This window comes from Canis lupus, chromosome 1 (assembly GCF_011100685.1).
Source record: "Canis lupus familiaris isolate Mischka breed German Shepherd chromosome 1, alternate assembly UU_Cfam_GSD_1.0, whole genome shotgun sequence".
NCBI classification, from domain to species: Eukaryota; Metazoa; Chordata; class Mammalia; order Carnivora; family Canidae; genus Canis; species Canis lupus.
Window position 1 is genome coordinate 49,974,448 of NC_049222.1, and position 16,945 is coordinate 49,991,392.

Below are 16,945 nucleotides of genomic sequence, written 5' to 3' on the forward strand. Positions count from 1 at the left end.
TGGAGAGCGTATCCGGACAGTGCTTACCTAAAGCAGCCTGGGCCCCCTCCAAGAGTACAGCTCCTGTCTTAGATGCTCTCCTCATCCTCTCGGCTTGACAGTGTCTCATGTCTCAGGCGCCTTTTTCAGTTGTTGCTTATGTCCCATGTACGCACAGGGTGGCTCTGATTTCACGGGGCTCCTGCCAACTGGAAGCGTTGTGCGGCCCACGGCACAAGATGAAAGACAGCATGTGTGTCTCCAGCCCCTGGGGAGGGATGCCATAAGCTGATGCCCCGGAGACATAAACAGAAGGGGTAAGCGCCAGGACCTCCCCTTCTGAAGATTGATCGTAGCGCATTTATCGTAGCGCATTTATGGGAATTAAAAGAGTGTGGAGCAAAGAAGATGATTTTCTAAAAGCATTGTTTTGCAGACATCTACTGAGAAACTGGTTCTTTTTCATTGTTCTCCAGTGAATGTTTCAAAGCAAACACTCATATGGAAGTCACAGGGATAATTAAAAATACTAAATATCCAAGGTAGGGGAGAAAATTAAGTTGAAGCTAATTAAAAGTAATGTGGCACCAATTTTTAAAAAGTCAAATAAAGGAAGAAATTTCAGAGTTCCTGTAGTGTAAAGGACATTGTTCCAAGATCTTTCCCCACAGAAGTTCTTGATCTCTGTGTGTCTCGGCAACTTGATAGTGATGTGATCGATTTATCTGAGGCCATCTTTTGTCAGCCACGCAGCATCCTTATGAGATTACTGTGATCCCATATCTGGGATGTATGTGTATAAGGCACATACAGAAGAATTTTGATTTTAAACGAAACCAAGTCAAATGTGTTACCAAACCACGTAAGATTGCCTTTGTAGGTAAATAGACAATGATCATTTACGGTTGCAAAATTCTGTGAAGAAATGATCAAACTTCAGATCTGAACTGGCATAGTGAGGTCTATCTCCTAAGGCAAATAAGTGGATGAGAACATAGCAACATAACTAGTTGTGTGAAGATGGGCAAATTGCTTAGAGTTGTTTTCCAGCTCGGATTCTTAGAAATGGGAATACTAGCTGTTGTGTAGAGCTGATGGGAGGCTTATACACATGATGCATGCAGAGCACTTGTCACGTTGTCTGGCCCCTCACAAGCGCCGAGTGCCTGGTGCTGGTGGTATTGTTGATTATAGATATTTAGGACATTGGCACAGAGAACAGCTTGGGTTTGGAAATTAGAGGGGATGGCAAACACCGAGGTCCAAGGGAGGCTTTTGTTGGGCAGGCCACCAAGACTCGGCACTAAGGGATGTGGCAGGGATCCACTGTCTGCAGCTGGTATAGCTAGGGCTTAGTAATAAAGATCCAGGATACAAGGTCAGAGCCATAAGCTTTAGCAAAACTTCCCAAGGCACCTTGTTCTAGTGATGACCTGGAATTAACAGTCCCTAGCCCTGTCTAGGTGGCTCAGAGGTCTACTCAGGACAGCATGCTTAGAGAGGTCGTAAGCCCACACTCATTCCCTCCTCTTGCTCTTTGTTACTAAATGTCGCCTCCAAGTCCTGAGTGTGCCTGGTCTGGTCTAGGGTTGCAGGACCCAGACTGACTCAGACTCCATGCGCTGCCACAGAGCAGAGGTAAGAACCACTGGGCTAGGTAGGGCTTTGAACTTCCCTAAAACAGGACATGGGCAGAAAACCTGACAGCATCTAGAAATGTGGGCAGCCCGGGGGGCTCAGCGGTTTAGTGCCACGTTTGGCCCAGGGCCTGATCCTGGAGACCTGGGATCGAGTCCCGTGTTGGGCTGTCTGCTGGAGCCTGCTTCTCCCTCTCCCTCTGCCTGTATCTCTGCAGAGATATCTCTGATATCTCTCCCCCCGTCTCTCTTTCTCTCTCTATCTCTCTCTCTGTGTCTCATGAATAAATAAATAAAATTTTAAAAAAATAAAAAAAATGCTTTTACTCGCATTTATGTAAAGGAGAGCTTTCCTGATTGAAGTTGTGACTGTTTTATTTGCTGTTATTTGGGAGTAGGAAGCACTGTTGGAGGTGACAGTTTGAGCGGTTGTCGTTGGAACTGGTGCGTTGCGTTCTGTGTCCCCAGAGAGCAGGCTGCTGCCCGGGAGAGTCATTGGTGAGTGAAGGACAGCCAGAGGTACACCCTGCAGCCCTCTAGCCCCAGTGTAGAATGTGCTTCTTCTCTGGCCAGTTGGGATGGCAGCCTGGCACCCATTCACAGCCACCACTTCCCTAGGTCCCATGTGGCTCTGCAGGGAGAGTGGTCACTATCCACGGTCGCTCAGAGCCATGCACATGGCTCTGCCCACTACTACCTCCCTGGCCCCCTTTTGAGTGAAGGATTTTGAGAAGAACTAAAGCATCATGGTAACATGAAGCCCTCTCTACCACATGTTGCCTTTCACAAGCACCAGAAATCCTCTAATAAATCTGGACAGCAAAGCTTCTCTAAAGGTGCTGTGTTAGAATGCACTGGTGTGGCTTATGCTTACTTTCTGGTAGGGTCAATAAGACAAATTTGCCTCATATTTTTGGGCAGTTTTCAATGGCTATATCATGTCATAGTTTGATTGTCTTGTCATGAGAAAATGGCCTCAGAGAGAAAAGACCAAGAGTACCTCTCCAGCTATGAAATGAGCACACAACAGTGATGGAGGGGCCAGTAATCATGAGTATTGGGATTCAAGCTGGAGTGGAGGTGAATTTGGGCTAAATTGCTCTATATGTTAAGCAACTCAGTCTCTTGACATTGAGTAGACACTAAAATTTAATCCATGAAAATAGCTTAATACCCAATAGGGACACAAAGCCATTCAGTAATATACTACATATAACCTTATAGTTACTAATGCACCTTCCTGCTTGGAATTATTTTTCTTATTTAATTACCAGAGAACATTAAAACATAGTAAATAGTCAACTCATTTAATCCTTATGCATCCTGTGAGGCATGTGCTGTTTTGTAGGAAAGAGAAGTAAGGTACAGAGATATTAAGTAACTTGTCTCATGTCTGGAGCAGTAGGAAGGAGAATTGGAAAAGATGTTTTTGATGTCTGAACCAACAAGAGATTAACTGATGTTTCTGGAATATAAAAGGGACTTCTGTAGATCAACAAGAAAAAGGTAACAAGTCTTGTAGAAGAACTGACAAAGGTATGGACAGTTTTCATGAAAGTAGATTCAAAAGGCCATTAAGCATAAGAGGCAATGCAGATTCATTCGTAATCAGAGAAACAAAAATGCAAACGAGAGCGTTTTACATGCATTAGGCTGGTTAGAAACTATAAAATCCAGCGATGCCAAGTGTTGGTAACTTGCCAGGTAACTACTGGAGGGGATTTGCAGCTATTCTCCAGAACAGTCTGGAACTATTGATGTCAATCAGGTGTCCACATACATGGACTATGACCCCTATGACCCAGCAATTCCACTCCTATGCATAAGTCCCATAGGAAATTCTCAAACCCATCCATCCATCAGGAGGCAGGTATTAGGGTGCCTCAACTCCAGAGAGTTGGAGGCAATCTGAAATGTAGTGGATATATCCCCATGCAGTAATCAGAAATGATGGATTAGATGTTCACATAGCATCATGGATGGCCCATAAAGCATAGGGCAGAATAAAAAATGAGAAACAGAGAGAGGTCTAGGGTACAAGACCATTTACATAAAATTAAAAGTATGTGCACACAAAACAATACCGACTCCACATGTAGACGAACAAAAAGATACACCTTAACACATCCGGATGATTTCTTTGTGGGGATGGGATGAAATAGGAATAGCAATAAATTAAAATCAATCAGTAAAATAAGACAGGGATCCTGTGTAGCCAGTGACTAGAATCAACCGTCTTCCCTTAAGGCTCAAAAGAGATGAAAACCCATTTATATCTCTTTGCCAAAGAAAGCCAGGGGTCTTATAAAATAGATGCCTTGGAAACCACCCCAGCCATTAGCCTGTTGAATGGATTGGCCTGGAACCTAGAAATCTAGATGGGCAATCTCTTGGGTTGTCACAAACTGTGTTTTGCTAGTCTTTGACTTTGCCATACCCACTCCTTTCAGCAGGGTAGTTCTACTTTTATCAGTTTTATTTTGGTGTTAAGATTGCTTTGTTTTCTAAGAGGGGAGCTAGAGTTCTTCTAAAATAATGTTTGGAAAAACACAGGATAAATATTCCCCAGGATCCCTTCCAGATCTAAAATTTTACTTTTTAATCAAAACAACCAACCTAACTAAAAATGTCTTAAAACTCACTCAGAGTTTGAAATGTCAGCCCTGCATGTGATCGTATAGAAGACATTTTCTTGGGAAGGTGTTGGGCACTTGCTGTTCCTAATGCTTGTTCAGCTTCTCCCCATTAAATTTCAGTACACCACGGAGCATCATTTAAAGTAAATCTATGAGTAATTTGCACCTTAGAGATTAAATATGTCTCAAGTGTCCTGATACTGCAGGTGTCTTTATCTCCTATGACAGCTGGCCTGACATGTCCTCCAAAGCTGTCTACCTGTGGGGGTCAGAGGCAGCACTGCTGAAAGACAGAGATGATTCAGTGGTCACCTAGGGATGCTGTGTTCCCAGATGCAGACCACTGGGGCACAGATGGAAGGCCTTTCCTGGACACGTCACATAGAAGGTGTGTCTCAATTTCCATCTCAAAAGTCTAATGTAATAGTTCAATACAACTAAAATGTAATAGATCGATCAAGTCCAGTAGTGCATTCCCAATGTTGCTTTTTAGTTAATCCACAGCTTTTATTATGCTTTTATGTGCTCTCAGATATAGAATTCCAGGTGTTGCTTTTGTCTTCCAACATCATATAATCTTCCTATCTTCCTACTTAGGAAGACAGAAGGAACAGTTATTATTCAAGATCTTTGGGAGAACTAGGTTCTTGAGGTCCTATGAATGGGCAGATCTGCAGCTCTTCCAGAAACCAAATGCTTGGCTCGTCATTACTTTCCTGTTCAGTTTGTCCTCTTTCATTGTCTTTTGGTTCTTCATTGAGGTACTGTCTTCATCTGAGTTTCCCAGCAAGGGTTTGTATAAGTGCTACCTAATGCCTTAGGACAGCCAAAGAACATAAGTGGGGGATGTGGGAGGGGGGGGAAGGAAGGGAGTATGCCACCTTACCATTGGGCCTTACCATTACATCCTTTAAGCCATGTGCCACATGCCCCCAAGAACCAGGCCAAGGAGGGAAAGACAGAGAGTAGGGAGGGAGAAAAGGGAAAGACGATCCAGTGGTTCCTGCCTCCAAGTATGCTGTTTCCCTCCCCAGGCATTAACTTGCTCACGCTTTAGGTTACCCAATGGAGGGAGCATGGTAGCTCTGTGGTGGAAGGCCAGGGGCGCAGGTCAAGGGCAGGAGGCCAAGAGCTGGGAGAGGAAGCCTCCATCAGGCAGTTGGAACTCCCACCGGGCTGGATTAGGAGGCAAGTGAGCCTTAGAGATTCAGAGGGGTTCAGAGAGAGTCCAAACCCGGGACCCATAGATCCTTAGGTCCTGAACAGACTCTGTCCTGAAGTCTTAGATGGGTCCTGCTCACTGGATTTTTGCCTGTCTGTTCCCAAACACCTGCATAAGGTGGGTGCCCTGCTGCCATATATTGCCCCGCTTCACGTTAGACTCCTTTGCCCCCTACTTCCTTGCAGAGAACTGCCTTCAATCCCCCACTTTTCCTGTGGAGTTTACCCTCATAATCTTGTGCTCTGCATTCCAGCCCCCACTTTCTTCTACTGCTTGCAGCTGGGGCTTTCCTAGGGGGACCGGCTGTCCAGTTTTCCTGTCATTGAGGGGGTTTCCTGTGACCTAGGACTGTCAGTGTTGCATCTGGCAGAGTCCCTGGCAAGCTGGGACAGTTGGTCACCTGGACTACAAGCAGAAAAAGAAATTCACGAGATGTATAAAAAATGAAAAGTTGTGAACAACTTGGTCATGTAATAGAGGGGAATATGGTTAAATAAACACAGTGGATCCATTTGATACAGGATGACAGAGATGATAAAACTATGTTTACAAAGCAATAATGTGGAAATGCTTTAGATACAATATAGAGTTAAAAGGAGAGGCTAGGATATGAGTGTGTGCATATTGTGTGATTTCAATCATATATTTGTAAACCTTGCCTGGAGAGTCAGTTGTTGAAAAGCAGAGACTGCCTTATGCAGAGGCCTTGAAAGGAGAGACATTCTAGGTCCTGCTGCTTACCTTTTTTCTTGACTAATGGAGATATTCTTTTGCCAAAGGCAGCACTAAAATAGAGGTAAAGCCAAGTTAACATTGTGATCACACTACATTTAAAATTGGTGAGCAGAATGCACATCGATCGTTCAAATTCACTGCTGTTGTTTTGTTCAACTTGATGGGATCACTGAGAAACAAGTCAAATCTGCCAACCTTAAAGCATACAAATGAGACTAGGTTTTCAGCAAAGGAAAAAGCACTAGATTCTTTCTCAGTAAGGCCCACTTATTAGAGGTTGTGAAATCCTATAGCTAGAGAAAGAACACTATTCATAATTTCTTAACCAAAACAATTACTTGGTTGCTTACATGAAAGCCTCCAGAAAAGAGGGGGTTGTTCAGAGAAAATAGCCTGGGGAGAATGAGCCTCTGGCATCAAGAAAACTCAGTCTGGAAACTGTCATAATGTGAGAAGAGGACTTTTCTTCACCCAACACAAAATCAGAAAACAAAGCTGGACCTTGCCTTGTTTGCTCTGAATAATCAAAAAGGTGATTGCTCCACTTAGCAGGAATTAAGGTTTGATTCTAACCTGATTTAATAGCTAATCTGTTTATATGTGTTAGAGACCATATTATAGTTTGCTTTGTCCTGTTTATATTGTTTCATAATAGTGTTTTTTTTTTTCTTAACCATGTGATAGCCTCCCTTACTTGACTCATGAACCACCTAGGTGTTTGAGATTATGTACTATTTTGGGTTATTTTGGTTACCAAATTTTAGTTTAGTCATAAAAACAGTAGCTAGCTATGTTCTGGGTGCTTTAAATATATTGTGTTAGCATCAAAATAGCCTTATGATGGAAGTAGTTATTTTTCTGTTCTCCAAAGCTTATGAAGATAGGCCAGTATGAGCTGGGTTCCTTCTGAGGTCAGCCTCACCCAAGCCAGTGACATGTCCTTACCCACCTATCTCCAGAACAGTGGTTCTCAAAGTCTAGAACCACCTGGAAGGTATGTGAGAACTGAGATTGCTGGGCCCCACCCCAGAGTTTCTGAGTCAGTCGGCCTGGGTTGGGCCTGAGAATTTGCATTTCCAATTCCCCATGTGTTGCTGATGCTGTGGGTCCCAAGACCACACTTTGAGAACTACTTGATCTAGAAAGAGGTTGGCTTTAGCTCATGTTTTTTTCATTAGTATTATGACTGGCTCACCTTACACTCGAAAGCATGACTCTTTTCAAGTTAAAGCTTCATATGAGGTTTAGTTCTTAAAAATGCAGCTTACAGGATGCCTGGGTGGCTCAGTGGTTGAGCTTCTGCCTTTGGCCCAGGGCGTGACCCCAGGATCCGGGATCAAGTCCCACTTCGGGCTCCTTGCAGGGATCCTCCTTCTCCCTCAGCCTGTGACTTTGCTTCTCTCTCTCTATGTCTCTCATGAATAAATAAATAAATCTTTATAAAAAATGCAGCGTACTGCTCCTTGATGTAGGTTCTTTCTCAATTGTTCTTTCTGCTTGGCCTCCCTCACTCTTGAGGCTCCTTCTCCACAATTGAGAAAGAGCTAGCCCAACGTGTATGACACCAGGTGGGTCTTATGCACACAGCATATTGGTCATGGCACAAATCTATTCACAGAGCAATTGGGGCTCTCTTTTGTCCATGAAATGAAGTTCAGGTACCTCAGTCTGACATTGACCTCACCTGCCTGTGAGCAGATTGTCGAATGTAATGGAACCTTCCTCTGCTCTACACAAGGACCCTGTCCAGGCCAGCTGCTTCACCCCCAAAGTTATGCTGGAAGCCCTGTCATCCTCTGCGATGCTGTTTTGGAGGAGGTATCTATGAAGTGGCCAGTGCGGACCAGACACGTGCTAGGCACTGGGGTGCCCTGTGAGCAGGATATGCGGACCCCTTCCCTGTGCCACTGTAGCCACAGGCTCCAACTTTCACCGGTTCTGAGGTCTCTGGTGCTGCCTGGCTTTCTCACTCTGGAGACCCCTTCTCCATGGTCTATCTTCTCTACAAACTTCCAGCTGCCCTCCCCACACCCACTCTTGCCTTTCACTCCTAGCAAATCCCCTCACTCTCCACTTCCTGGACATAGAAGACTTGAAACAAGAAGCTTCTTGAGTGTCCTGCCAGTATAAGAATTTACCTGTATCCGCTCCCATCCTTTTGTCCTGACACCCCTCCCCCAGGAAGGCTGTCTCCCCCTGTGCTCTGGTCTCGCCCACTTCTCAGGCACTGGCTTCCTCCACCACCACCACCCTGTCTCCTTGTGTCCTTCACTGGCATTTTTTTGCCCACCACTTTTAAGGTTTCTCAAGTGTCTCTCATCTCTAGAACACCTTCCCATGTGTCTGAATCTCTCCACAGCTGAGTACACATATTTCCCCGCTGGAAGCACATTTCCCGAAAGGACTGTTGCTCTAATTGCTCCCACGTCCTCACTCTCCTCTCAAACCAGTATACTGTCTCCATCCCTACAGTTCACAGCATCAGCTCTTACCAAGGTCTCCAGAGACCGTGGAGCTCAACCCTCATTCCTGGTCCTGTGTATCACACAAAGCATCATCTGTGTTTAGAGGAGGGACATGATTCATATTCTAGTGACCCTGCTATCATGATCGCCAGTTCATATTTCACTGTTCTGCTCATCCTGTCCCTTCCCAGTACCTCTGTCTCACCTCAGCCTGCTCAGCATACTGTCTACTGAGGCCAAGGACATCCAAACAGATGGGCACAGCGGGGCGGGCCTCTGTCTGCTGGTTCCTGCATACTTCCAGGAACCACGATCCAAAATCTGGAGACAACTCTGCAGAAAATATTCAATCTACTTGATGTAATTAAGGTTAACTATCATGGATCTCATTATCTCCACCATTGCTGATATTTCTAAGTGCCTGCTTAGAATGTGGATGCTCTTAGGAGACTTTCTTATTGATAATTTCATTTTCTCCATTGTTCTTTACTTTTTCATTAACACTCTGTTTGTAAACAGCCTGAACCTCAATGGCTGACTTAGTGAATTGGCGAATGAGCCTCAAATGCTTGTGTTTACTTGTTTAACCTTCTCGACGAGGCCAAAATCCATTAGCATTTCAAAAAATCTTGTAAAAATGTTGCTGCATCATGTTAACATTTTCCAGGCTATTATGGAACTCTTCCACTCAAGTATAAGGGGAACCATTATGGAAATACTACTGCTTGGAGCCATTATCCAAGCAATTCCAGCAACAGGTGCTCATGACTCTTATGGGCCACTTTACAGAAATCTTCATCTCCATCTTTGAATCCTTAAGAGCACAGAATAAGGTGGACCTGGGTGGCTCAGTGGTTGAGGCTCAGGTCGTGATCCCAGGGTCCTGGGATCAAGTCACACATCGGGCTCCCTGCAGGAAGCCTGCTTCTCCCTCTGCCTATGTCTCTGCCTCTCTCTATGTGTCTCTTGTGAATAAATAAATAAAATATTTTTTAAAAAATCTTTAAAAAGAGCACAAAATAAAATACAAATAGGCTTATATATGAGTCTTTTGGAATTTCTTTGTTTTTTAACATCAGCACTTAGAAATTTACTGGAAATTTCAGCAATTTGTATTTTATGTTACAAATACAAACATATTTCATATAAACTTTTCAGCTAAAAAATATAAAAGTTTTTGAAGAACAGCTTATTCATATACCACTGTCCTAAGTGAACAAATGTTAGCATTTTGTCATACTTACTTTGGATTTTTTAAAAGAAATAAACCACTATCGATGAACTTGAGATCCCACATAATATTGCCGTGTAACCAAATTATGCTAAAACATAGTGATGACAGCCACTGCCTCTTAATCACAGAATCTATGGGTCAGGGATTCAGAAGAGACCCAACAGGCAGTGCTTCTTTCTGTTCCGTGTTGTGTCACCTCAGGTAGGAAGGTTCACAGGCTGAGATGACCTGATGGCTGGCAGCAGGAACCACCTACCAGATGGTTCCTGCTGTCGGCTGGGACATCACCTGGGCCTGTCTGCACCTGACCACCTCATGTAGCTTGGGCTTCCTGCAGGCATGGCAGCCTCAGACTTTTCATGTAGCAGCACATGGCTCCTTGCATGTTCCAGCTGTATCCCTACTGATGGCCTAGCTTGGGGGTCACATGGCATCACTTGTGCTGCATTCCGTTTGTTCCAGGAGAGTCCCAAGCCCTGCCTGGATTCCAGGAAGGGGGAGTTAGATCCTGCCTCCTAATGGCAGCATGGCAAGTTTGTGGGGTGAGAACTCTGGTTCAGCAATCCTTAGGTAGGCTGCAAGTTCTGCAGGGGCAGCCACTGTTGGGGTGGGCTTCTGGTCCATTTATAGTAGTTGTCCTACATAGGTGGGCATCCACATGAACTTCTTGTTATATCTCTGTCTTTCTAAAAACTAATCACTGAGAGCCCTGGATAGCCAATGTTAGAACCAGGAGTTGTTAGTGCTCTCATATTGTTATTTATCAAGCTTGGGCAGGGGGAACATGGCATTGATCAAGTAGTATATACACCTGATTGAATTATACTATACTCCCTACTTTTCACTTTCTAATCATTAGTAAAAGCATTCATATCTTACTTATTGTAGTATTTTTTTTTTTCTTATTGTAGTATTGTATAGTGTTTAAACTTATTTCTTCAGTTGAGACCTCATGAAAACAAACGTAATTAGAATCTTAAGACTTAAGTCCATATTTTGTTTGAAACAAAATAATGGAGGATAAAATGCTTTGGGAAGTATATAGAGCTATGAAGATGCCCCTTGTTGTTCAGTCTCATGGCCACGCTTTCTGGTGAGCTAGTTCTATACTGCAGTCCTGCCCTACACTTCTCCTCCTGTGTCTCCTTGCTGGCCCTACTCGCTTCGCTCCCACGTCATCTCTGTGTGTACAGATGCAGCCAGCTCTTCAGAGGGTGCCTCAAATGCTGTCTCCTCCAAAATGCCTTTCCTGACATGTGTGTCCCAGCTGGAACTCGTCTCTGCTCTGTGCTTACATAGCATTCTGTGGGTCTTTTATGGCATTTAAACACATTCCACTTTGTATTCTCTTTCACATACAACTACATCACTAATGCTCAACTGGAAGCTTCTGGCAAACCAGAGCCCAGCCTTGATTCCCTCTCAGTGCCTGGCAACATACCTCACAGCCAGGAGCAGTCTGTAGACGTCTTTTGAATGAATGAGTGAAAGAATGAATGAATGAACTCTCTTTATACCATGCTGGGCTACCATGTACCTCTCTCAGGCTTGGACAATACAAGGTCTGGGAGTATTCTAAATGTGGCAATATCTGGTGGGACAGAGGAATCTTCCCCGGCTTACCCCAGATCACCTAGCTTTAGTGAGAAGATGCTGGGTTTTCTGATGCAGGCCTTTCCCACGACTCATGCCTTCCTGGCACCAGGGTGCTCATCTCTGGGGGCTCTGCTTTCCAGCTTGGAGCAGATGTGGATTGGGAAAGGCTACCACAAAAAAAAAAAAAAAAAAGACTTGGCAGCAGGGAGGTCACTTAGGCTTCCTCTAGGATGGGTGCCAATCTTGGATTTAAGCACTAAGTTATTAAAATAAATGAATCACAATAAATAAATAAATAAATAAATAAATAAATAAATAAATAAATAAATATGTGTCTTGTCTCCTCATATGTATCAGCCACACAATGCAACAGGTGGAGCAGCTCTGCATCCCAGGTATAGCCAGAGTATAGACAGAAGGTGGGTGCTGAGTGGCTAGCTTTGGAAGTTCCACACCTAACACTTTCCCGAGCGGGTAGGTGGACAGCACCACAGGAAAGACCACATGGTCACCTTAAACCCTGGTGGCATTGTCTCTTTCCAGGAATTTCTCAGACCAGATCAGAGCCAGATCTGGCTTGCAAACCTCCAGATCCACCTCAGTGTACAAAACTAGCATGACTCCCTTTCTGAAATGCCTCGGTAAGTTTCAACATAATAAAGACAACCTTAGCAATGCTCTATTTTCTTGTTTTCTGAGCCAAGTAAAAGATATAAAGGGCCAAGGTAACACTCTACTCTAGAACCTTCTCTCCTTTTCAAAAGAAACATAATTTTAAGATCAAGATGCATGCATAACTCTTGTAGTCAAGAGCTTGCACCTTCCCCCCACCACCAAGCAATTGGTTCTAAGAGCGAGATGAAGCAGCAAGAGCATTTTTTCAAGACCATGAAAAACCAGACTGGTATGATACTGACTTTTTTTTTTTTTTGGTATGATACCAGTTGCAGAAAACTTTTTTTTTTTTAAAGATTTTATTTATTTATTCATGAGAGACACACACACAGAGAGAGAGAGAGAGAGAGAGAGGCAGAGACACAGGCAGAGGGAGAAGCAGGCTCCATGCAGGGAGCCTGACGTGGGACTCAGTCCCAAGTCTCCAGGATCACACCCTGGGCTGAAGGCAGCGCCAAACCGCTGAGCCATCCGGGCTGCCCATGCAGAAAATTTTAGAGCAAATATGAGGTAATCAATTGGTAAAAATATGATGGCAGTTGCTCACTTACTAAAAAGAGATAGTTTATTGAAGCCTATGTAATTATTAACATTTATTTAAAGGAAAATGACAAGAGTTTAAAAAATCTCCCAAACAAGAGAATTTTGGATATTTGCTGCACTATATATTGATCCAAGTAAAAGCAGCTTAAGAATGATCTGTGGCACCTGCTAAAATGAAGAATGGATAGTTCAGCAATTTTTAAAAACGGCATGTCTTTGTCCAAGCCTGCAAGGGTAGGCGGGTGGCTACAGATTGGGATGTACTAGGGCATGAAGGGATGGATATGATAATCGGCCTACTGATTCGTATGTCACTGCTAACTCCCTTCCGATCTATAATCTCAGTTTCCTTGTCCGTAAAATGATGATGATAATCACGTCCAGCTCACAGGGTTGCTGGAGGCCTTCGATGTGACAGTGTGTACAAAACAATCTAAGGTCTGGTGTGCAGTGAATGTTAGGTGGGGATGGCCTTCCAGATGTGAAGCCTGCCACAGGGTTAACAGTCGTCTGTGTCCTTTTTCACCGGCCACTTGGATGTGTAGAATCACATGGCCAGGTTGCTGATGCTACACTGTTGGGCATGGAGCGCATGTGTGTGCTAGAACACCATTCGGTTATATAGATTAGATAACAAAGCTGGGTCTGCGACTTTGTCAAATAATTATAAACTTTACAGTCACAACAAGGAAACGTTTGCAGAGCTGTGCTCTCCAGCAGGGGTTTAGTCAATGATCCATTGTCCCAGGGCTTCCCTGGAGCTCTCCTTGGCCAGAACTCTCCCAAGATTAAGCGTTTCTCAAATCTCTTTCCTGATTCTAAGCAATTGGAAATGTTATAAAAATAAATCTGTTGTCACGTCCCATTTATTCCTGCTTTCAAATACAAACCACCAAGAGAACAAAAAACAAAGTAGAAGTGAATACAAGACACAAAAGGAGGAGAGGCCATCTGCACAAGCTGCTAAGAAGCTCAGGTTTGGCTTAGAGATTTCTTTTTGTTTGTTTGAATCAATTTTAACCTCGTAGGACTTCATCGACTCACACTCACAATAGCTTCTGCTTTTCTTGCGGGTTTATTTAATGTGATGTTTCTCTTCTAAAACTTTTCATTGTCTGTTTGTTTGTCTCCTAATCAAATGGTTATTTTAAGGATGTGAGTAACCTGGTATTTCTATCCTGACACTCCACATTCTCAGAATCAGAAAATATCAGAAGAGGAAAGCACAGAGCTTCAGGACTGTCTGTTCAGTGTCTCCAATTGTGAACAAAACTAAGGCCTACATGATTCTAGAATGTTGTGATAGAGTCAGAGAGGTGGTGATAGGATATTCACACCAAAATCCAGTGAATTTTAGAAGCTGAAGAAACCCACATATTAAACTGGGAAAATGCCAGAGATTTCAAATCTGTGAGCTACTTTTCATATTCTGGGGAAGTCAATTTTCATGTGGCACTGTTGCTGCGTTTCATCAGCTTGGCTGACTGTGTCGTAAGACTGTGTTCTTAGAAAACATAGGCTTTGGCAGACTTTAAAATGTGTACATGTTACTCCATGTTCAGACTGGATTATGGAAATCTTTGGCAACTGTGGTTTCCAAGTGGGAAAAACGTGTTGACAATGATTTTGAAAGACAGAAACTAAAATCTAGTAAAATGTGATGGGTCTCCTTCTCCACCCTGGAATTCCTCTGCAAGGAACGTCTGATGGCCTGGGAGAGGCCCCATGTGTTAGCAGAACCCACACTACACCCTCATATGGGAGGTGGGGAAGGGGAGTCTATCTTTCTTTCCAAAGAACAGATAGAAAATGTGATGTTGTTTATATTTCTCGAAAGGGATGGTTAAGCTCATGGTGGCTTATTATTATTATTATTGTTATTATTATTTAGTTTTCCTCTATCCATTTCACCCAGCCTACAATCAAATGGCTTCCTTCCTGTATATTCCATTGGCTCTTAAAGCCCAGAAAACTGCCTGAATATCACTTTGTCTGTATTTGAGAAAATTTCCAGTAACAAAATATTCCTTGGTTCTGTTTTCAAAATACCAAGTAGATGTGATAGAACTACTTTATATACCAGGTTAATTTGGTAACTTATTTTTCTCAAACCAAAGAATCATAAAAGGCAGTGAAACTTATATTTTTAATATTAGTTTTAAACCTTTTAATGTTTCTAAATATAAATCCTGTGTGTTTTTTCCCTTTATTATTCACACTTATTAAAGAATTGGCCTATTTCTGTGCTAATTGTTGTGAGATTTCAAATGCAAGTCAGCCCTCATGTATAACTGCAGTTAGTCTAGACAACAAGAAGCTGTGACTCATGCTCTGCACTTGCCATCGTTTCTGAGTTGATCTTATTTGTAACCTGTGCTCACAAATCATATGCAGATAAATGCATCAAAAATATATGTGCTGACCATGTCATCTGTTTTTATTTTTCCCATCATCTAGCCTTGTATAGCCTTGCTTCCAAAATCTGGAGTCATTTGATATATAGTGATCATGTCCTTTACATGTCTTCATATCTCTTAATTATTTTAGATAATTATTCTCAAGTAAGGGTTACAAAATCAGTTCCAGGAAGAACCTGTGATCACTTTCACTAACACTGAGGTTAATCTAGACAGAATTTAAATTTTTTGAAAAAAAAAACTGAGATTGAAAAACTTTTTGGGGAAAAATGGACTTCTGTAGAAGATAATGCATATTTTGTTTTAAGGAGACAGTGTAAGAGTTTTACTGAAGAATCTGTAATCTATACAAATTAGCAAGTTGCTTTGCATAATTTTTTTAAACTTGTAATAAGTTGGAATATGGGAACATATTTTCTTTTCTCTAGCTTACTTTATTTTAAGAACATAGTATACATATATAATATATGTAACATACAAAATAGATGTGTTAACACTGAGTTAACAGTAGGCTGTTAGTTTTGTGGGAGTCAAAAGTTACACATGAATTTTCAACTGCACATGGGGGTGGTGGCCCTAACCCCTGCATTGTTTAGGGTTCAATTGTATATTCAGACTTTAGGGTTCATACTTTTCGTGGTTCTCCTGCTTCTGGGGAAGCTCACTTAATTTCTCGCTGGTTTACCAGTTGGAGACTCTGGTATCTTACATGTTTAGCCAATAGGGCTTTTGCTTTCTCTTACCCAAGCTGTACATAGGTTGAAGAATGCATTCAGTTAATAAACGAAAAAGTGAATCTGGATTTTTATTTTCTTTTTCTAAGGCAAATTAAGTTGGATAAAATTGGGATTTAGCATACTTCAGCCTTGATAATGTAATACCTATGTGATAATATTGAATTTTCCATGTTTAAAGACCACATGAAATGAACTTTCAGACTATAAAATAATTGTAAAATGAATGTTTTATTTCATTAAGAAAGCTAGAGAGCTCCTACTGATATGAATATGTCCTTAAAATTTTTTGATTTTAAAAATAGTCTCCATTCTACTGGACTCATGGAAAATATAGTTGAATGAAGTGCTGCTGTCATTATATGCAACCTTGAAATCACAGAGTAAGAGATTTCTGACCACCAGAGGACCAGGCTGAAAGAGGCAGCTGCCAGCTATAAAATTGAGCTGTTATCAGGAGCTATATATCACAGGGGTGTCAGAGTTTGCAGTGTGAGCTCAGATAAGTTAACTACCTACCAGAATAAACTTCTACAATCCTTAGGAGAGTACAACAGAATTCAGAGAGACTGAAGCGACTATGATCTGCTAGGTTTAGGCCCTTGTCCTTTGACATCTCAAGCCAGTACGACATGCAAAGAAATAGGAAATGTGATCGTGCTGAGGATGGTAGTGGGTGCAGAAGAGCAGCCAATAAAGACTGACTCTGATTAGTCCTGGGTGTTGGATTTAGTAGACAAGGACTGCAAAGTGGCTATTATCAATAAATACAATCAGCCAATTATAAGATGTTCAAAGAAATAAAGGAAATATGGTCTTAATGAATGAGTAGATAATCTCAACAGAGAAATGGAAATTATTAAATAAAGGGAATCCTAGAGCTGAAAAGTGCAATAACTGAGATGATAAATTCACTAAATGGGCTCAGTAGCAGATTGGAGATGGTAGAAGGAAGAATCGGGGATTTTGAAGGTAGATCAATGGAGATGACCTAGTCCTGAGAAGAGAAGGAAAAAAGACTGAAGACAAACAGTACCCCAGATACTGGAAGGATAGTACCGAAGGATCCAAG

The 16,945-nt window shown here is 42.4% G+C and overlaps 1 protein-coding gene across 2 annotated transcripts in view; it reads left to right on the forward strand.

The window, feature by feature from the left end:
• The window catches only part of SLC22A3 (solute carrier family 22 member 3), an 88,424-nt gene that overhangs the window by 11,801 nt on the left and 59,678 nt on the right, over positions 1 to 16,945 (forward strand). The gene's annotated exons all lie outside the window — the stretch shown is intronic.